General features: G+C 42.6%; 1 long non-coding RNA gene across 1 annotated transcript; it reads right to left on the bottom strand.

Annotated features, from left to right (window-relative positions):
- Positions 1-12,795: 12,795 nt before the first annotated feature.
- Positions 12,796-21,926, bottom strand: LOC123354080. The gene is made up of 3 exons (XR_006574619.1): positions 21,783-21,926; positions 16,046-16,166; positions 12,796-13,271 (listed from the first exon to the last, which is right to left on the bottom strand). It is a non-coding gene; the product is annotated as an uncharacterized LOC123354080 (long non-coding RNA).
- Between the last annotated feature and the right edge of the window lie 209 nt (positions 21,927-22,135).

Here is a 22,135-nt window from a genome sequence, read left to right as displayed (position 1 = left end):
GGAATACAGCTGTTCATCCAAGGTTCAACAAGCTTTTGACAAACCACAGGCAGGTTTTTGTTAGAAACCTGGCTGGCTTGCTGGGGACCCGAAGGCTTCCAAGAACCCTGAATCTGAGGTAACCCTGCCCTGACAACTGCCCTGGGAACCTCAGGACTTCCAGACTCCTAAGTGAGCTGGCTCCCCTCTCTGCTGCATATCTGATTAATGATTGGCTGGGTGTGAAAGATACAAATCTTGAAATACAGAAAGAAATAAGTGGAAGTTTGGTAACTTCCATTTATTTCTTTATCTAAGGAAGGGCAATAGCTTCATCAGAGAACTGAGAGAGTTTACCAATCAGCTTTACCTCTCTTTCTCTCTCTCTCTCACTCAGCCAACTAAATTTGCAGCCTGGAAGTTTGAATTGTGCTGTAGAGGGCAACATAGAGGGCAAGAGAGTGATTAAGGATCTTAAACTTAGCACAAATAGTCTTCCAGTTAAGGAAACTGATGGGAATTGAAGTGGAAGCTCCAAGTGTCAGAACTTTTCTCCTTCGGTAAGTGTTGCAGCTCAGTTCTAGTTCAACATTCACTCTTTTGGTTCATGTGAAGTCACCACTTCAAACAAACATTCTCCAGTTATTTTTAATATAAAAAAATAACCAGAAAAAATATCTTTTAAAGATAAAACCTTCCAAGCCCCTTACATCTCAAAGGAGTGAAAAGGGTACAAGACAGTTTTTTCCCTTTTGTAGCTCACCTTCAAAAGCAAGAATACAGGCGAACTAGAATGCCTGTCAGTAAGGGAATACCTATGTGATTCACATTAGCTGAAATGTAGGAATAACCAATGGGATACCAGAACTCCGGGTTATAAAGGTATGTATATAGAAAATAGACTGAGGTTGCCAAACTGCTAAAAAAAAAGGGCTTCCTACACAATCATATGAAAATGTTTAAATGGAGATGATCATAAGGTAGAATATATATGGACACACCTCCAAAGTTCTAGGACTAACTACAACAACCTAAAAACCATAGTCATATGTTTTTAACTTTGAATTTCCTGACTTTTACCATAAAAACAGTCAGTTTTTCAGGTTCCCATATCAAATGCTACAAAGCTTCCTGTAGAAGAAAGATCATCAAGAGTTTGCTCACAATCACAGCTCCAGTATATGTAAACAAACAGAACAAAACCTAGGACGAATTTTAGCTTCTTAGAGCTACAGCACAAGCAGCAGAAACTGTCTTCTTGGAAGACCAATCTTCAGCAGCTGAAGACTACATCAACCTGCCAGTTATCAAGCAGGCCATAGAGCACCACAAAGAAATACTCCTTTGAAGACACACATGCATATGCAGGTCAACGGACATTGCTAAGAAACACTTCAGGACTCAGGCTCATGGCATGTATGCGTGCCCACGTGTGGAATATGTATAGGGACCATCACCTGAAGAAGAAACACCCCTTTCTGTTAATAAATGAGATCTGGTGCCGGGGGAAAAGGATATGCATATGGGTCCCATCAATTGTCCCAATAGAATCCAGGAACCCCGTGCGTGCAAAGCCACCAATCTCTTGAGTGTTACCAAGCTTTACAACCTGGTGCAATGGTACCTTCTGCATAACAGCACAAACCTGCATGACTATGGCCCTAACAGTCCACCCTCCTACTCTGAATTGGTTGGATATGGACTGGTCAGAGTTGGGGTGACCAGTTTATAGGTGACAATAGCAACTCACTTCTCAACAGGTATGGGAGTTAACATGTTGGTATGTTGCCACTGTTAGTTCAGCAAAGATCACAAAAAAGATTGCCTCCACCATCCTGAAATTCTGTCGCTACTGCTGTTCTGCAAAACAATCCTTTCCCACCAATCCATGTTGGTTTCCCAAGACCAGAAAAGCTGGGAATCTGCATGAAGCTGCTCCAAGAACAGCACATATAATAGCTGTTGCTTGGAATCCTCCTCCTCTTTATCATCCTCTCTTCCTCCCACCGCTGCTGGAGGAACTGCTATTGTAGCCACATCAGCTACGTGGTGGTATGGTGGTTGAAATCCAAAGCCAAAGCTACCCACTGACAAGAGCTCAAATAAAGCCCCAACCACCTCTATATATTTGCAGACGTCAGCATTGCAGTATGGAGCTTTGTTGAGTCCATCCTGGCTGGCAGCAATTTGACAATGGTGCTAGCCCACCCAGAAACAGGAACCAGAGGATAGAGGGAGCAGAATCATGGGTTTTTTGGAGTTTGACCCCAACTCTCAGAATTCCATTGGCTTCCACAATGTATCTCACAGTGCATAGCAAGAAAAATCCAAGAATCCACACAGGTCAGCACTGAAATAAAGGACCTTGGGATACCTGCCCAAAATGCCATGCACTTAGTGTGCAGCAAGCCCCTGCCATGTGTACATGTCTTGAACTGAAACAGTGCACCACTGTCCTACGTGCACGCTATTACTGCACTGGGCACCAGCTAGTGCGCATCAACTCAGAGCAAACTAAAACCTCTGTGTAGAAAAGCCCTCTAACTAATGCTATGAAATAATAATGCAGACCTAACTAGCAAGATAGGGCTGGGGGAAGAGGGGATTGGAGCAAACAGCTAAACATAGCAAGGGAGAGATTGTCCTGAGTGAAAACTGCAGAAATCACTCTGATGACATCATCAGTGTCTATGCCAGCTTCAGTCTCTGGCTAGCTCTCCCCTGTAATTTCCTTCCTCCAGATCACATGATGGGGGCTAGAGGGGAGGCCACTACATGGGTCTTGGTGGCCCCAGAGGGAGAGGGATGAGTCTCCCCTGCATAGTTCTGGGCAGGGCCGGCTCCAGACCCCAGCGCGCCAAGCGCACGCGTGGGGCGGCATTTTAACTGGAGGGCGGCAGGCGGGTCCGGCGGACCTTCCGCAGTCATGCCTGCGGGAGGTCCAACGGAGCCGCGGGACGACCGGACCTCCCGCAGGCATGACTGCGGCGGGTGCGCTGGTCCTGCGGCTCATGTGGACCTCCCGCAGGCATGCCTGCGGAAACTCCACCGTAGGCACGGGACCAGCGGCACGTCTGCGGGAGGTCCCGCGGAGGCGCAGGACCGGCGCCCGGCAGCGCGAGCGGCGCAGCGCGCCGCCCTGCTTGGGGTGGCGGAATTCGTAGAGCCGCCCCTGGTTCTGGGTCTAGTGGTACTGGGTGAGATGCATGACCTGGGCCCCACCATCTCCATGCCCCTGGTGCAGCTTTAGCTGCTGTTGTAGCTACTGTGCTAGCTTCAGTCTATAACTTGTGACCTATACTATCTCATCTCTGCTGTCTTCCCTTCCCTTCTGATAACACACTGTTTCTGTATGAAAATTCATTTGTACTGTCACCAATCCAGGTTATTTTTAATAAGAAATTAGTAACTAAAAAGCAGCAAAGCTATTCCAGGGCTAATTTATCCACTTTTGTGAGACTCGAACCTTCTCTACCAACCACACGCAACAGCTACTGCAGTTACTTACACTAAAAAGCAAGAATAGAAAAGAAATGAGCTTTCAGCATCTGGACATAAAAGATCCAACACAGCTGACCACCAGCAAGTGCTCCACAGACCTTTGTACAGTAGAAAGGTCATTACAGCTTCAAGCTCTTTGATGGCTGCCATCCTTCCACCAACAAAACTCCCAAAGACAATTGGCATCCTGTGCATGGAAGCATCATGATTTACTTTGAGCTGATGTTACTCACACCAAAAATAAAATCATCTTTGTTGGAAACTTGAGCTTAGAAGCATCATGTGGTTCAAACAGAGGGTTCAGCAGCTTGGTAAGAGTGCATTAATATCCCGCGAGATTACTTTTTTTTTTTTTTTAAATGGGAAATGGTAAATGCAACAAGTTCCGCAAGGACCTTGCGAGCAGGGGCTCAGCTGTAAATGGTTTACCTGCTACATGTTGGGAAACAGTAGTAAATTGAACCAGATTGACATGAATATTAAATAAACTATATAGTCACAATTTTTAAAGACAAGGGAAAAGATTCACAATGGTTTCACAGCAGATTAAAAAATTTTTCACTGGTTGTACAGACTTTCAAGTAATTAACATCATGGATGAAGTGTCTAAAATCTTGGAATAGTTAAGCTCTCAGGACCTGAGCAGACAGTGCCATATCCTGATTTAGCACATACAAAAATATCTTGGTTCTGAATTACCAGATGTGATAAGACCTTCAGCTTGTCCACTACCATACCCTACAGTAGAGTTTCCCCAAACTTGGGACGCCACTTGTGTAGGGAAAGCCCCTGTCGGGCTGGGCCAGTTTGTTTACCTGCTGCGGCCGCAGGTCCGGCTGATCGTGGCTCCCACTGACTGCGGTTTGCTGCTCCAGGCCAATGGGAGCTGCTGGAAACTGCAGCCGGTACGTCCCTCGGCCCGCGCCACTTCCAGCTTCCAATCGGCCGGACCTGCGGACAGGGCAGGTAAACAAACCGGCCCGGTCTGACAGGGGCTTTCCCTACACAAGCGGCGTCCCAAGTTTGGGAAACGCAGCCCTATAGCAACAGGAACCAGTTTTGACTTGGTCAACAAGGGGCTATATAAATTATGCAACCTGTGTCTCGGCGCTCCAGGGACCAGCCATACAGGTCTATCACCGACTAGCCAAGCCTGCTTGCAAGCATTCTTACTTTCTGCTTTCCTACACAGCAGAAAAAACCCTGTTCTTTCTAGATTGTTTGCATAAAAGAATGTAGGTCAGTTGTCTGCATTGGTGTCATCCAGTCATGGAGCCCTAATTGCATTCAAAACTGCTCTCAACTCCATGACAATTTGTGTGGAGACTGGAGATGGGGCTTAAGTGACACTATGTGGACTCACATCAACCACGGTAGATGCTGCAGTGGTAGCTATAATTAGGAATGGAGAGATTTTACTTCCATTCTACTAGTACGTTTTTCATGAACTCTCACTAAGTCAGAACATCTTGGCAGGAGTCCATCAAGCAGTGGCGCTAGGTAGTCAGAATTTTGACTCTCAAAGACTGTGATGTCAGTCAGACAGATCATAGAATAAAATTAGAATTAGAAAAATTTAGATGACCCATCACCACCGTATTCTTTTTAAGTGCTGTTCAGATTGACAATACACAAGTATTTGCAAAAAGTGGAAGTACATCACTGTGGTCACTAAGCATTTTGTAAAAACAAGCAACAGGGACACCAGACAATAGGAAAAGTACCTTAAACCTCCCAATCTTCTTTCAAGCAGTGCTGAAATTGTTTCCAGTTCATCACTTTCAAACTTCTCTAACAAATAGGTTGGCCTCCTAAAATTTTTGGTATCAGGAAGGAGCAGGAGTAAAATAACTCCAACGAAAACCCAACCCTATCTTTTTCTCTCGCTGGCATAGACCATGACTTCTTTATGTAAGGGGTAGTGGACTGGAGACTTTTTTCCCAGCAATACGGTCAGATACTATTTAACCTGGAGTTTTCCCCAAAGCCCAACCCTGTAGTCCAACTGACTACTATTTGAGAGGGTAAGGAACTATATTCTTTCCCAAAGGAGATGATCTGATGTACAATTTATTTGCATAACCATTCTAGACATTTTCAAATACCACTTGAATTCTTCTGCTTGGATTTCTGTTGACATGATACTTGCAAATCCTGAGGAGCTGGCAATTTGTCATGTTATTTTTTTCTCTTGTCCTTTTTATGGCTCCCTGTAGGTTTTTTTTTAAAGCTCTGGTGCATACTTGAGAACTGAGTAGGCCAGTTCTATATGCATTCATAAGGTTTGATGCATACTGTAGTCATATGATTACACCAACTCAATAAATAAATAAATAAATATATGCTGCAAAATGATAGGTTTCTTTATTCCTCTTGTGCATATAAGAGCTATTAGGGCTCCAAAGATAAATACTAAAGATGTATTCTTGTTAAAAAATGATTTATTATGTTTCAGGCCGTTAAGGGTTCTGGTTTGGGAATATGCCCTACTAACAAAAAGGAGAGAGAACACCTTGGCAAAAATGCAAAGTTGCTGTAGTACTGCACCACTCTGCCTTCAGCAGCTATAAAAATATGATTTCTTCTTGTGCGCAAGTTAATCCATGTGACACTGTCCAACCATGCAAGGGTCCCCATGCCACAACTGAATATGGACAAATATATAGCTGAAATCAGTCTGGCTCACTTTTGTGTTAGTATTGTTAAAATAGGTATTAGAATTGTTTAATATTTAGACTTTATTGAATGCCTGTGAGTTGCAGCATGCATTAATCTCACTTATAACATCTGTATCCCATACTGTAAAGTAATATTGGGGTGTTCACATTGTAAGCCTCTGTAACTGTAAATCACCAGACAGGAGAAAGGCATTAGTGTGAAGTGCTGGTCACCAACAGATGGTGTTATGTCCTGCCCAACAAGAAAGGCTCATCGACACCAGATGGACTAGAATGGAAAAATATTAAAGAAAACAAAAGACTTTGCTGGTTTACAAACACTCCTCTCCCCCAAGATGAGTCTTGCAAGCGAATCTCTCCCATCAGCTGAGTTTACAGCTCAAAGCACAGAGGGGGGAGGGTGTGAGGGAATGAAAACCCCTAACAAGAAGGAACTGGATCTCATTGCTGCTTGGACTCTGGGGACAAGTTTTCTTGGCATAAGCAAGAGATCTCCAGCTGCTTGGCCTGGTAAGACAAAGGCATAGATCTTGCTTATTACAGCAGCCTCTATTGCCCTTAGAAACTTAAAATTATAACTCATTTGTGTATGAATGTTTACCTGCTTTAACCTTGTAAATAACTCTTGATTTCTTTTTCTGTGTAATAAAACTTTTGATAGCTTATTATAGGATTGGCTACAAGTGTCTTTGGTGTGAGATCTAAAGTGCAATTGACCTGGGGTAAGCAACTGGCCCACTGGGACTGGAAATAACCTGAGTACTGCTGTGATTCATGGTATAAGAAACCACCTATCACAAAGATTACCTGGGTGACAAAACAGATCAGAGTACCCAAGGGGACTGTGTGACTCCATGTTCAGGCTGTAACAGCAACTGAGGAATTTACGCTTGATAATTGGTTGGTGAAACCTAGATATAGAACTCTCAACCAATTTGAGGTTTGTATCCTGGTTCTTACAGTCTACCCTGAGGCTGGTACTCGTGCTCTTGAGCCACTACTGGTTGGCTTGTCAGCATAAAGATCCTGCACATCATATTAACAGTGTAGAAAACTAAACTGTACACAATTAAAAAAAAAAAAAAAGGTAAGTTTATTTCACAATTTCTACATGAAAACAAAACAGCTGGCTAGAGACAAGTGTACCAATACCATTTTCTGTAGCTGTGACCCTTCTCTTCTAGCACTCAGTGCCCTCTGATGCTCTCTCTCTAGTTCAGTCACAATTCTCAAGGTAGGACTACCTACAGGACCCTCCCACCTGCCCCATCCCAGCTGGATTTTTCTGTTCTACTAGCTTCCTCATTTCCCCTCTCCAGATATACTTTTTCTGATTCTGCCCCTTCTTTCCAATGTTGTTTCAGGTCCCTATCCCCTTACAATGTTCCTAATACTCAAGATCCTCCAGAACTAGAGCCAGCCCCAAGTGATTATACTTGGTTAAAACTCTTGTTCTAAAATCTCCAGACTACCCTAGCAGCCATAAAAATCTCATCATCAACCTTTTTGAAATTCAAAATCACATACAAACAAAAGCATGCCTCTGTGCACACCTACTGGATCAGGCCCAGCATGATTTAGACAGCTGAATGCTTATCTTCCCTCGGTTCATGAATCACTGCGGGGCTCAGGCGGGAATTAGAAGTCCCGAGACCCAGAGTGAGACTTAGAGGAAGAAACAGGCAACTAAGGAACTTTTTACTGCAGAAATGTAGGCAGAGTGAGTTTAGGCACCTATAGGTTCCAGTGGGAGTTTTCTGAATCACAGTGGAGCCTAGCTCTGGGACTTAGCCACCTAAGTCTGGGGTTTAGGCACCAAAGCACTTTTATGAATGCGAGCCAGTGAAACTACTCAGCTGTGTAATGTTATGCACGTGCTTAAGTCTTTGAGGGATCAAGCTCTTCAATGGCAAATAGTAAATACAATCTGCATTTCAGTGGTGATTGAAATTATAAAGAGTTTACCAACCGAATAATCACTTAAAATATGCAAAATGTAAACCCTCTGTGACACAGAGGCCCATACTAATGCTAACCAGCAAAAGGTTCACTGTTCTTTAAAACAGCTCCTGTCTCAGACGTGACAAACTCACTACACCGAATATAGCATTTTCTATTTGAATCTCTCTTCTTTCATAAAATAAATTTCCTTTTGTTTTACTATACTCAAACTCAAGGCTGTATGTGATACAGGTGCAGAGGACTAAGGTGAAACTTGTAAACTGGGCTACACTGCTTCTTTGGGGACAGAGGGATTTTGGATATCTATGAGTATCCAGCAGTCAGGGGCTGGATACCCCAGAGGGACACACTGAAGGGACTCGGGGGCTGAAGTGCATCTGCTGTCAATCCACAGAGAAAAGGCAGAACTGGTATAGCTCACAGGAGAGTGCTTGAGTGGCTGAAAAGGCTGGTTGTGTCTGGGACCTAACACCCACACAGGAAGCAGGTAGCAACAAGGTGACTCAGAGCCCAGGGTGCCTCAAAAAAATCACACCCTCCAATTTTGCTATACTGCTTTAAAGGAAAAAATGTGCATCTTATACAGTGCATTTTCATTACATTTGTTAAAAATAAGTTCAGGTGGATTTAAAATTGCAGTGCCATTTGAATAAACAAACTGGGGGAAATGGGTTATTTCCCATTAACAAAGTTAACCGCATTGTTACATATAATCAAACAAAAATACTCTAGATGGGGTATTAGTCTAAAAGACACTAGAACTGTGAAATGTACATAGGATGCAAAAGTGTCATGGTCATTCTTACTGACAACAGGAATTGTAAAGTGATTTTAGAGAGAGCGTACTGATTTTAAAAAGCTACAGAATTAATTCTGTTTACTAAGTGTAGGATTCCGATTATTTCTGAAATTGCTTCTTATTCAACCTCTAATATTTTGTACCAATATAACACTTTTCAGGCCACATATATCTAAAAAATGTTTACTCACAAACTAAATCTGAATTAAGAGGGACACATTTTGCTTTGTCTTTGCAGGTCATTATTTTCATCAGCACTGGACGTACAATACAGCACAGAGATTCTTTACCGATGGGATTGACAATCATTTATTCTCAGAACTAAGAATTCTTGCTGCACTAAAAACAAACATTACAACATTACTTTTTGGCTTCTAAATTATGAGTAAAAAAATTTACACAACTTGCAGCTATATAATCAAAGATGAATCCTTTGCTGCTACACAAGTGTACAACGTGAAGGCTTTGTGGGCATACTTACTTACTATGCCTACATGATTGCAGCCATTTTAACTAACATGACAGGAAAGGAATTTTCTGACGGTAAAACCAACTACATCTCACCTTAGTGTGGTACAACCCTAGGCCTTGATCACTACAGTCCCTCCTTTTTGCAGAAATGGAGATCAGGAGGAGGTCAGGAGGTGCATCCATATCATAAGGGAATCCTAAGCTAGACGCTTAGGGAGATGATCATGGAAAAATACCGCAAATTCAGATAGCTGCTGTTGTCCTCATGTTATCCGCCACTTATCTATAGATGAGCAGGACACACTCAGCTCACTACTAACTGGTCAGGGAACAGCTCCACTAATAGAAATTTTGCAGTCTCTCTTGAACATTTGACTTCAGACCTCAGAACATTTGAATGCATTTGTGTAAGAAAGTTTCAGTTAATATTGGTGGACCAAAATAAGTTTCACTGTGGTACTTAATACAATCATGATGCAGTATTTTGTAGATATCAAATACCTGTTAATGATTTATTGGATGATTAATTTTCCCAGTCCATTTTGTTTACTTAGATCATAAAATTGTAGGAGTGGGAAACATGCTTTTAAAGAATTACTTAAATTCAGAATATTATGCAAGTTATTTGTAATAAATAATAAAAGAAAGTAGTGTATTAATCTGTTCTATAAGACTGTGCAAGTATAGAAAGCAGGAATTTAATCTACCTTTATTCTTAGCTGTTTTAATATACATTAAGAACAACCTTGATATGGTATAATAACTTAGAGAGCATATTTCCACATTGGGTACTGACCTTTTTTTATTGGCTATTCAGAAAGTGTGTTCCACTTACTGTGGTTTGTAGAATCCATAAACTGTGCTTGGGAAACCTGATTTATTTTAACACTTGAAATATGTTATAGCTGTTGAGGGTCCTTGTTTTTGCCCCTGTAATCTCATGCTCCATTAGGTGAAAAGATTATTGGCTGTCCTTGGAAGTGGTTAAATATTCACTTTCAGTTTAGGACTTCTGACCTGAAGGCAAAAACTAGCTTTGACAGACAATCCAGTGGCAAAACTTTTCTGAATAAAGTTCTTTGGATTTTGTTTTGTTATAGTATTCATTAATTCTTGTTCTATTTTTTATAATAAATAGTCATGGAAAACTAAGAAAAAGATGCATAAGGTAATCTGTTTAAAACAATATTCTGTTTTAAACAGATTGAACTATGCTGTATTTTAGGCTACATCTACACTACAGCACTTACAGCGGCGCAGTTGTGGTGGAGACACTCTAAGTCGATGGGAGAGAGAGCTCTCCCATCAACTTAACTCTTGCCTCCGTGAGCAGTGGTAGCTATGTTGGCAGGAGAAGATCTCTCACTGACATAGTGCGGTCTACACCTGCATTTAGTCGGTATAACTTAACCGCTCACGGGGTGTGTATTATTCACACCTTATAGCCACATCAGTTATATCAAAGAAATGTGCAGTGTAGACAAGGTCTCAGCTTTCTCACTCCTTTGGCATTAAGTTCATTACTTTCAGCATCCACCATATTTAAGAGCTTTTACTCAATCTTTCCATTCTTACCTACTCCCCCATCCATAACCAGAAACTGAAGTCTAGTCCCTGCTTTCAGATCTGATCAACTATTGCCAAAACAGCCCTCCCAAACCTCTGCGTTCAGCACCTCCTCAACCCAAAACAGCCCACTACTGCAGTCAATGTTTTCAGATCAGCTCCTGCTCACTCCCCTACACATACACATACATACATACACACACACACACACACACAGTGTGCTGCAATTTTCCCTATTGCTTTCATCTTAGCCTCCTCTCCAACAGTGCAAATTCTTTCACTTTTGGACAATCACACTTTCTCTGTCATCCAATGCTGCAATTTTCTCTGAGCTCACTTCACAGTAGCACTCCAATATTTGTCAGTTTAACTCAGTACTCTTTCCCAACCTTCACTTCCTACCCCCAACCCCCAACTTCAGACCTCAGTCTTAACTTTACTCCTTCACCCTCAATCTTCTTTCCCAGCTGACTTCTTCCCTCCCCCACTGGCATGCCAATCTACTCTCAGATCATCATCTTCTTCCCCCGGGGTACTCCAGTCTTCTATCTCAGCTTCCCCAGTCTCTGCACAGCTGCACTCTTCACACCATCTGCAACCTCCTGCATGATTCATCACTAAACACAACACACCAGGATTATTCACAATTTGAAAAGCTACAGTGGAATTTACATCTGTTTCTGGAAAACACTTAACAAGACTGAGCAGAGAAGGACTGCACTGTGTACTTTGTGGTTTTATACTACTGGTAAATTGTATTCCTTTACCTACTGATACTAAATGGCACACTTGATTTCCTCAGTTCAGTTTAGCAACAGGATTATGTGCTATTAGAATTACCATCCTTCAAACAAGATACTACGTGAAGGTCCTTTTTGACCATTTGTTTTGGTGGAAGTTAAAGATCCCATAGTAACTTTCAGAATGAGGGGGGGTAAATCGCAGTGTTCTAGTCATCATTCTCTTCCCCACGCTAAACAAATTCTAATGTCCAAGGCTATAAAGTCTGCTTGGTTTGCTTGTGTTCTCACTGTGCTGCCAGTTTAACTGGTTCCTTCATAATGTTCTTGTGTAGAACACAGTAATAGAAGCCTGCTGTTCTACTATGTTTAAACAGAAATAATTTGTTAAATACAAACTTTCCTTGCTTTGTGGAATGTGAAACCAAATTTCCCCTTTGAATGAAGTCTTCTGTGTAAGAAAACACCCATTTTGTTTCCAGTAAGCTAGAAATCTTAGCATGAGAAACTTTCCCCTACCATAAACAAGCTATTTGAAAATAAAGTTTACATTAGAATTAGCATTGCTGGGCTGATTGTTGATGATAAGCACAAGTGTAATGAATCCACATTTTTTAGCAAATGGACACAAAATAATCACACTTTCAAGCAACTAAAATGTCAAATAGAGGATATGATTCTTGGATACATGATATCATAGTTCTATACCATGTCACTCAATACAGTACAGCGATCACAAGACTCGCGCCACTCCAGAAGTAAAGATGCCAAACCATAGCCAGTTATTTCACTGACATCTTAGGCCTCTGCTTATCCTTTGAATTATTTGATGGGTAATGCCTCACTTCTTAGATAACATGGTATTAGCTTAATGGTCTCACAGTACTTTATAAAGGAGGTCAGTATTTTAACCTCATTTTTATAGATGGGGAACTGACTTCCCGAGTGACCTCGGGCAAGAGCTGGGAACAGAAACCAAGTTTCCACTGGCCCCAAACATTTGTACAGTAGTTTTTATTCATTTTACTAAAGCATTGCAGCTGATAACATTACTGTTTCAATTTAAGATTCAGACCCAGGACTGTGCTATAGATCCAAAGATGTTGGCTGAAAAGTTAAGTTCCATTTGATACTTGTGTGGGTAGCAGAAAAAGATACAGGATACCCCCTCCCATTTAAACAAAAGGATTATTTTAAACTATGCAGAAGGGAGGTAAAACAAGTGATTAGCTACCAGATAAACAGACCCTTATACGGAATGTTTCTTTCAGGGCAATAGGACTTTTCTTGTAACAAGTAATGCAGCAATTTTATAGCTCCAGTGGGGTTTGTGGGTGCTTGGCACGCCTGAAAAATCAGGCCACTTAAATTTAGGTACATAAAATACAAATTTAGAAGCAAAACTCTTGGCAATCAGGTTTGAAAGTGTTGGCACATTTATAGTCTTATCTCTAGTGGCGAATGCACTGCAGAAAAGTTATATTGTTGCTCCTTCTTCCAACTCGAGTATGTCATTCTGACACTAGTGTCACCCCTTGCCAGTAGTGGATGTCCAGGGCTTTGCAGGTCAGCTTCCTAGTGGAGGATAAATCAGCAATACAGAGTCTGGGTATACTCTAAATGTAACTTGTTTTATTTACACACATACCCGAGTCCTCAAACACAGATTGTCTTGTGAGAACTGGAAACGCACTTTGTCTCAAGAATAGACTCTAATCAGAGACCAAGGCAGAAAGCGAACTCTCTTACTATTCACACAGCTCCCTCTCCTTGAGCTACTGCCTCTATGCAAAATCTGCCATATCAAAAATGAACTATCACAGCATGTCTTCCCAAGACTGAAAATTTTCTTACACACCAAGAAAAAGAACTTGGAAGACTACATGTAAGAGCACCATCTAATGATGCCTGCTGCAACAATATAATTTTTGACACAATATGGAAGCCTAAGACTGGAAACTAGTTTCCAACCTTATTTAATAAATCCTAAAGTATCCAATATTCAAACATTTTTTTTAAAAGATAGCTAGATTAGATAGATCCTTTTCACACCTGTCACATCTGCATCAAGTGTCAAACCCCAGCTATCTTTACAAATCTCAAGCAAATGAGATTTTTGAAGTGGATTTACATAGCGTTTGGAATCTTACCTGGCAGGACAACCACACAACTACAATGCCTTTATGTTGGAGAAGGCTGACTAGTCACTAGTGGACTCACTTAATGGAACATTCATCCCTGCTGTTGTAAAGAAATCCACTGAACACAGCTCCATGGGCAATGTCATCCAAGCCTGCACCCTCCCTGCTCTCCCCATATATACACACACAGCAGAATCAGTGTGATTCTTCAATTTATTTGTAGCATTCTGCATCCCAACCATAGCAGGAAGCACTTCTCCTGGAAGCAGGAGAGAAAAGCATGATTTTTAATACAGGCCTGCATTATGACTCCAATGGCATAAATTGATACAATTTCAGCAAGATTTTTAACATCAGCAGGAGGCTGAGAAGTGTCAACTGTAATTAAAAACTTCATTGGATAATGGAGAGAAGTATTTCTGACCATGTGAACTATCATCTTCCTAGGTTGCAAATGGGTAGTTTTCCTTCAGCAGACTGCTACCTACACAGAATTGTCTATTAACTGCTCTTTTCATGTTAGATGAGCGAAGAAATTCCAATGTAACTCTATAGTCATATATTGTACCATAAATATTACAATTATTTTTATTGGGATAGCACCTAGCAACCCCAAATCAACAATGACGGCATCACTGCGCTAGGCACTGTACAGACATACACAACAAGAAGACTGTTCCTGCCCAAAGACCTATCCATATACTATAAGCCATTTCAAATGATCAATTTTTACTTTCAATCCAAATCATTTAGATTACTCTTATGAAGCAAGAAGTCCCACTGATGCCACTGGGACTATTCATGAGAGTTCCCACTTACCAAAGCGAGTAAAATGGTTAATAAACTGTACCTCAGATATTTTACGCCACCTTGGATGAGTTTTGTAAGAACTTACTCTATAATTGGCTCATTTGCATATAATACAACAATTATTATTCTCTCTCTTACCATGTTACCAGTAGGCAATTATTACTGATCCTTTATTAAAGGAAGTACACGCTGGCTTCCTTATGTGTTTCAGGAGTCTGGAGACATCTGCCTACGCAGCCTACCCACATTCAAAATTTCCAATTGCCATCACACCTCAACAACTCTTAACTGCAATGTGATAATTTTACATTGTGAACTTCTTACGGCAGGAAATGTATTTTCTAAGCTTCCCATTCGGACTTAAAATATCAACTCAAACATGAGTTCATTCAGTTACAGATCCCTGGGCTCTGTAGTTTGTATTATCCTTTGTATGGGAATTCATAGCTTGATGCACAAGTATTTTGAAAGCTATTCCATATTGTTAACATTTCCACAGGCATAACCTAAAACAGATTTGAACTCATAACAATTAGTTTAAATCAAGTCCAACTTTGTGTACTATTCCTATATTAACAGATTCCACTTCTAATCTTTTGACCTCCAAGTTAATGGAAATGTCAGAATGGCTCTCTTTCCACAACTCATTTGTGTACATATTAAAAACACAAACATTCAAACAACAAACATTACCCTACACCTAGGTCCGTTATCAGAGACAATAACTGAACACAGTGATATTTCCAAAGAGATTTTTAAACATTTATAAAAAAACACTTTTATATAAAACAAATATTACATAAGTAGAAATTATTAAATCTGGTAGAAGAAGTAGAATCAGGTTTGGCAATACTTCAGTGTATAATATTTTTACACTACAAACTACAGTACACCTAACATGTATTTAAATAAAATAAAAAGCCAAAATCATATTTAATACTTTTATTAAAAGTGGTGATTTAGAGCTCTATCCTGAAGGGGGCAGAGCACTTTCACTAAAAAGGTGCTCAGCATTCTGTCAGATCAGACCCACAGACTTAAAATTTCATTTTATAGACTTGATACCACGAGGTCCTCAATTCTAGCTGATTTAATAAAAAATTAAGCATATTCAGAGTTTCACAAAAATCAGGCATTTACCTTACTTCTGCAGAGGAAAATAAAGAATTGCACAGCAACAGGTATAAGGAAGCCAGAATATCTATTTATACTCACTCACCTCCTTTTCACCCTTCAACTATTTATTTGTATTTCTTGCTCATATTTCTTCCCTTGTAAATTGACTATACATGTTAACTACTTTGTACATAAATTCTTCCTCAACTGTTTTCTCCCTTAAACCTTCAAAGGATGCTGTTAAGGTAGTTCTCATAATTTATAAGAATATATTTTACTCACTGTTTATAGCAACCGCTTGGAAGATTGAAACAGAAATCAGCTGCCATAATCTGTTCCCCTTCCATTTCATGTGCAGACTGGTTACTGTAAAGCTCTTCATAAATTCTGGGCTGTGTTTTTTCTTTAAAATAAAATAAAAAATAAATAGTGGCACTTTAGCATATTTTTTCCTTCAATAATCTAAGAATTTACAAAATGACTTAAGCAGGGAAAAGTACTTGTAGTTTCAGCAGTAGCCATGTTAGTCTGTAATAGCAAAAAAAACGAGGAGTCCTTGTGGCACCTTAGAGACTAACAAATTTATTTGGACATAAGCTTTCGTGGGCTAGAACCCACTTCATCAGATGTATGAAGTAAAAAATACAGGAGCAGGTAAATACATGAAAGAATGGGGGTTGCTTTACCAAGTGTTAGGTCAGTCTAACAAGATAGATCAATTAACAGCAGGATACCAAGGGAGGAAAAATAACTTTTGAAGTAGTAAGAGAGTGGCCCATTACAGACAGTTGACAAGAAGGTGTGAGTAACAATTTCCCCAATACTAATTTCTCCCTGTTAAGTTTAGGTTTTGTAATGACTCAACCACTCCCAATCTTTATTCAGGCCTAATCTGATGGTATCTAGTTTGCAAATTAATTCCAGTTCTGCAGCTTCATGTTGGAGTCTGTTTTTGAAGTTTTTTTGTTGAAGAATTGCCACTTTGAGGTCTGTTATTAAATGACCAGAGAGATGGAAGTGTTCTCCTACTGGTTTTTGAGTTATGATTACTGATGTCAGATCTGTGTCCATTTTATTCTTTTGCATAGAGACTGTCTGATTTGGCCAATGTACATGGCAGAGGGGCATTGCTGGCACATGATGGCATATATCACATTGGCAGATGTGCAGGTGAATGAGCCCCAGATTGTGTGGCTGATGTGGTTAGGTCCTATGATGGTGTCCCTTGAATAGATATGTGGACAGAGTTGGCACCGGGGTTTGTAGCTGGGTTTGGTTCCTGGGTTGGTGTTTTTGTTGTGTGGTGTGTAGTTGCTGATGAGTATTTGCTTCAGGTTGGGGGGCTGTCTGTAAGCAAGGACTGGCCTGTCTCCCAAGGTCTGTGAGACTGAGGGATAGGTTGTAGATCCTTGAGATCTTTTCACAGATTCTTCATACTTTTGCAGACCTCAATCAGATATACTTCATCTGCTTGCTGGAGAACACATACCTAGTTTCCTCTAGTATTTTAAATAACTACAATATTGAAGCCTTAATCACTTTATAGTATTGTCAACTCTTGCAGTTTTATTGAGAATCTCATGATATTTGGTATTTTTATAAAGCCTGAGCTCCTGGAGTCTAGTGATTATAGAAATCACAAGTCTCTAAACCTCATGTTTTCAAATTTTTACCTGTAACCGTGAACTGAATGAACCATAAAAAAACCTCAAAAACATTGATGTTAAAAAATATAATTTAAAAATATCACACGACTTCTTACTCCTGGGGGAATTCTGCACCAAAAAATTAAAAATTCTGTGCACAATATTTTAAAATTCTGCACATTTTATTTGTCAAAATAACATCATATAATCACATCACTTTCAATTATTTGGGTAATTTATTTGAAAATATCTGTCAGCAAGTAGGTCTGTAACAATACAAACACACAAAAATTCCCCCGGGAGTACATAATTAAAGAAACTCCTATGACAACCCAGTTCCTGCTTCTCTGCCTCCTCTCCCTCAGAGCCCAGCCGGAGGCCAGACACTCACACCTAGGGTGACCAGACAGCAAATGTCAAAAATCGGGACAGGGTGTGAGGGGTAATAGGAGCCTATATGAGGAAAAAAAAATTGGGACTGTCCCTATAAAATCGGGACATCTGGTCACTCTACTCACACCCCTCTCTCCCCACCCCTCTCTCCCAGTCACTCCCTCACCCACAAGCCCAGACACTCACACAGCCCCTGCCTCCCCAGAGCCCAGCTGCGGGCCCCATCATGGCCCAGACACTCACAGACCCTACCCTTCTAGAGCCCAGGGATTCAGAAGGAGAAACAACCTGATGCTGGGTCCCAGGATTGCACAGAGTTTCCTACACGCCACTGCCTTCTTCCTTTGGGCTAGTCTACACTTACCGTCCGGGTCGACGCGGTGAGTTCGACTTCTCGGAGTTCGAACTATCGCGTCTGATCTAGACGCGATAGTTCGAACTCCGGAAGCGCCGCGGTCGACTCCGGTACTCCACCACTGCAAAAGGCGGTGGCGGAGTCGACCTTGGAGCCGCGGAGTTCGATCCCGCGGCGTCTGGACGGGTAAGTAGTTCGAACTAGGGTACTTCGAGTTCAGCTACGCTATTCACGTAGCTGAACTTGCGTACCCTAGTTCGACCCCCGCCCTTAGTGTAGACCTGCCCTTTAGAGCATGCTGGGAACTGCAGCTACTGGGAACCCTCCAGTTCCCACCCCCTCCCCCTCCCCCCAGCCTTGTCTTCTATTTGTAATCTGGGCTCGGCCAGGTCCAGCAGCCCCTACTGGCAGCCAACATCTCTGCCGCCCATTTCGGGGGGCAGGAGGGGAGGAAACTCTGCCCACCTCACATTAATTTCTGCAAAATTCTGCATTGCAGTGGTGCAGAATTCCCACAGGAGTAACTTATTAATGCTTGAGGTTGGTAATGCTACTTATGCATGTGTTTATATTTACATGAGTAGTCCCAATGAAATCAATAGGACTACATACGCCTGTAAGACTGTCAAGACCAGGGGTTCTCAGATTTTTGTACTGGTGACCCCTTTCACATACCATGCCTCTGAGTGCGACCCCCCTTATACATTAAAAACACTTTTTTTAAAAAATATTTAAGACCATTATAAATGCTGGAGGCAAAGTGGGGTTTGGGGTGGAGGTTGACAGCTTGCGACCCCCCATGCAATAACCTCACGACCCCCTAAGGGTCCCAACCCAGTTTGAGAACCCCTGGTCAAGACCCACTAGCATTCTGGTTGTCCAATAAGGCAATCAAAACCTTCCTTAATGAAATCCTTGTGGCATTCTGCTATTTATCTATTACCAACCAAAAATGCTTATACCCACATTAAGCATCTTTCTTCAGTATTAAAGATTATACGTAATCACTCTAGTACAGGGGTAGGCAACCTATGGCACATGTGCCGAAGGCAGCACGCGAGCTGATTTTCAGTGGCACTCACAGTGCCCAGGTCCTGGCCACCAGTCCGGGTTGCTTGCATTTTAATTTAATTTTAAATGAAGCTTCTTAAACATTTTAAAAACCTTATTTACTTTACATACAACAGTTTAGTTATATATTATAGACTTAGAGAAAGAGACCTTCTAAAAACGTTAAAATGTATGACTGGCACGCGAAACCTTAAATTAGAGTGAATAAATGAAGACTCGGCACACCACTTCTGAAAGGTTGCCAACCCCTGCTATAGTAGCTTGCCCACACATACACACACTCTCTTACTCTGTCTTTATAATAGACCTTTGGAATACCAGTCACACCTCTAAGATAGGGTTTTTTAATTTTCACACCCTTTATAATGCCTGTTAAAAACACACACTCCTACCCATGAAAGATTATGTTAAAGTAAATAATGACTTGATTAAATCCACTCCCTTATCCACCCAACCCAAAGGGGAAAACAAATTGAAACTGAGCCTTTAAAGGTGACTTGCAAAAGCTACTTGAAGATTAAATTTAAAATGTGTAAAATCCCAAATTATTAATAAAAATGTTTTCATTTAAATTATAAGCACCTTTTAACATAAAATATTTGTAACTCAATCCTTATACCTGCCAAGACAAGTTAAGGGTTCTATGTTTTTCTTGCAACAGACGTTTCTTTTGAATGGGAAAAAGAATCTTGAACTCAAGTCTCAGCAGGAAAGTGAAAGGAGAAAGCAACTGAAAAATAAAAGTATTCCAAGTGTTGAAATTTTGTAGGAAAGGGATTTTTCTGGAATCACACACCATCTCACTCTGAGGTCACTGTAAACCACCCTCCAAAAGAAACTGGAAATGGCTTGCTCCTAGGCTTGTCTGCTATTCTGCTAGAAAACAACATATTTTATATTTATGGCACACACCAGCTATAACATTCATAGCATCACTCAGACAGCCAGAAAACGTTAAAACATGACAATATGAAATCACAAATGAAATACAGCCACTGCGCCATTCCTTACATTTCATAGCTCCTTTTAAGAAAAAGGGGGCATTTTGCAGCTAATGTAACAGAGAAGGGGGAAGGAGGAAATAAAAACGTAACCTATTTGACCATGCAAATCCTGAAATAAAAAATCCCTACTCCATCTGATTATAGAGGATGTGATTATTGCAATTCAGGGCATCAGCTGCTTGGCAACACGCTCTCTTTCCCCCCCCCCCTCCTTTAAGTGACTACCTCAAGTATTCCTTCCCTACATGGAGAGGGCAAGCATGCTGCCTGTCCAGTGCTCTCAAACACTGCTAGCAAGAGACCAAGGTTGGTTTCAGACTTTCATCCTCACAAAATCAAAGTGGCCATATGGCTGTACTAAAAGTCACTAACATTTGATGGCTATTTGGTGGTTTATTTAGGCAAACCAAGTTTATGTTCTCGGTCTATTTCCTAGCAGAAATATCACAAAAGCCACAATTGGCACCCTTGTGTGACAGTGGTCTCCAGAGGATGGCAAAATACCTTCTAAACTCAGACTGAAGCTCCCAGTACATTTTATCAGGACTGTTCCTGCTGGTTGATATCCTCCATCCCACATACAGCATAAAAATGTAGTTACTAATAAAAATTGAAAAATAAAAAATTCTACACACATTCTCTAACTTGCACGCACAGATTTTTTTTTTAAACAAACAACTTTTTGCATGCTTCCTTACTTGCACAGGAGTCAGACGGGGGCTTGGAGTACTATGGAGATCCCATGTATCTTAATTCCAGATAATCCCCCTTGACACATCCTGTCTAACTCCTCTCCCCGTGGAGAGATTTTGAGCACCGGTAGGACAAGCTGGAGCCTGACGATGAAGTCAAGCCCCTTACTGCCTGTTTCCACGGCCCCTCTTCACTTGTTGAGCCCTCAGACAGCCCCGCAGGTAGCAGGGGACGCGTTTTTCTTGTCAAACCAGGGGAGCAGGCCCAGGGTTTCGCAGCAGCAGCAGCGAAGGCTGACGTTGCACATGTAGGGCAAGGACCCGCCGACCCCCCACCCACTCACTCACGCGGCGGACACACGACTCCCGCCACTAGCAAAACCTGCCTCGCCCAGTCACTCGGCCCCTCCAGCCCCGCACCTTCCCCCAGGTGCGCACGGCGCCTCCCGAGCCGGGAAGAGCCGTTCACTTCTGGATGCACCACGAAGGGGCAGCCTGGGTGCCAGGGCACCGAGCCCCCTGCGGCGCGTCCCGGCTGCAGCCCCCGTTTCCAGCCCCGTTCTTCCACCGACCTCTGCGGGGCGGCCGGGTGACCCCGCGCGGCGGCGGCGGCGGCTGTCGGGGGGCCACGGCAAAGTCTCCGGGGCACAACGCCACGTTCACACCGAGCGCAGCCCCGGCCCCGCGCGCACCGCCCGCCGAGAGCGCGACACCCGCCCTCGGGACAGGACAGGACCGGGCAAGGCGGCGAAGGGGCCGCGGCCGCCCCACAACACTCGCGTGTGGGAGGGAGGGAGAGACGGCGAGCCCGGCCGCCGCCTGAGCCCGAGCCCGGGAGCCAGGCTGCCCCGCCAGTACCGTGAGCGCCGCTGCCCCGCCACGGCGCCGGCCCCTCGGACGTCCCGGGCCGCACGGGGGCGAATCAGTTCTGGAGGCGGCGAAGTTCGGCTCGCGCGCTCAACCGTCCCCGCGCGCGCGAGCCCACCAGCCCCAGCCCGTCTCGCGCTGGGTCGGGGGAGGCTGGCTGACAGGTACCGGAAATGAGGCACTGGCACACACCTCCCGCCACGGCCGCCTGCCATTGGCCGCGCGCGGGGAGCGACTGGGGGAGGAGGGGACGGAGTGTCCCGGGCCGGGAGCCCAGATCCCGTGCGGTGTGACCCGCCCCCGCCCCGAGGCCCGCTCCTCCGCAGCACCCCGGTTCCCTGCCC

This window comes from Mauremys mutica, chromosome 1 (assembly GCF_020497125.1).
Source record: "Mauremys mutica isolate MM-2020 ecotype Southern chromosome 1, ASM2049712v1, whole genome shotgun sequence".
NCBI lineage: Eukaryota > Metazoa > Chordata > Testudines > Geoemydidae > Mauremys > Mauremys mutica.
This window is presented reverse-complemented; position numbering and strand designations above follow the sequence as displayed.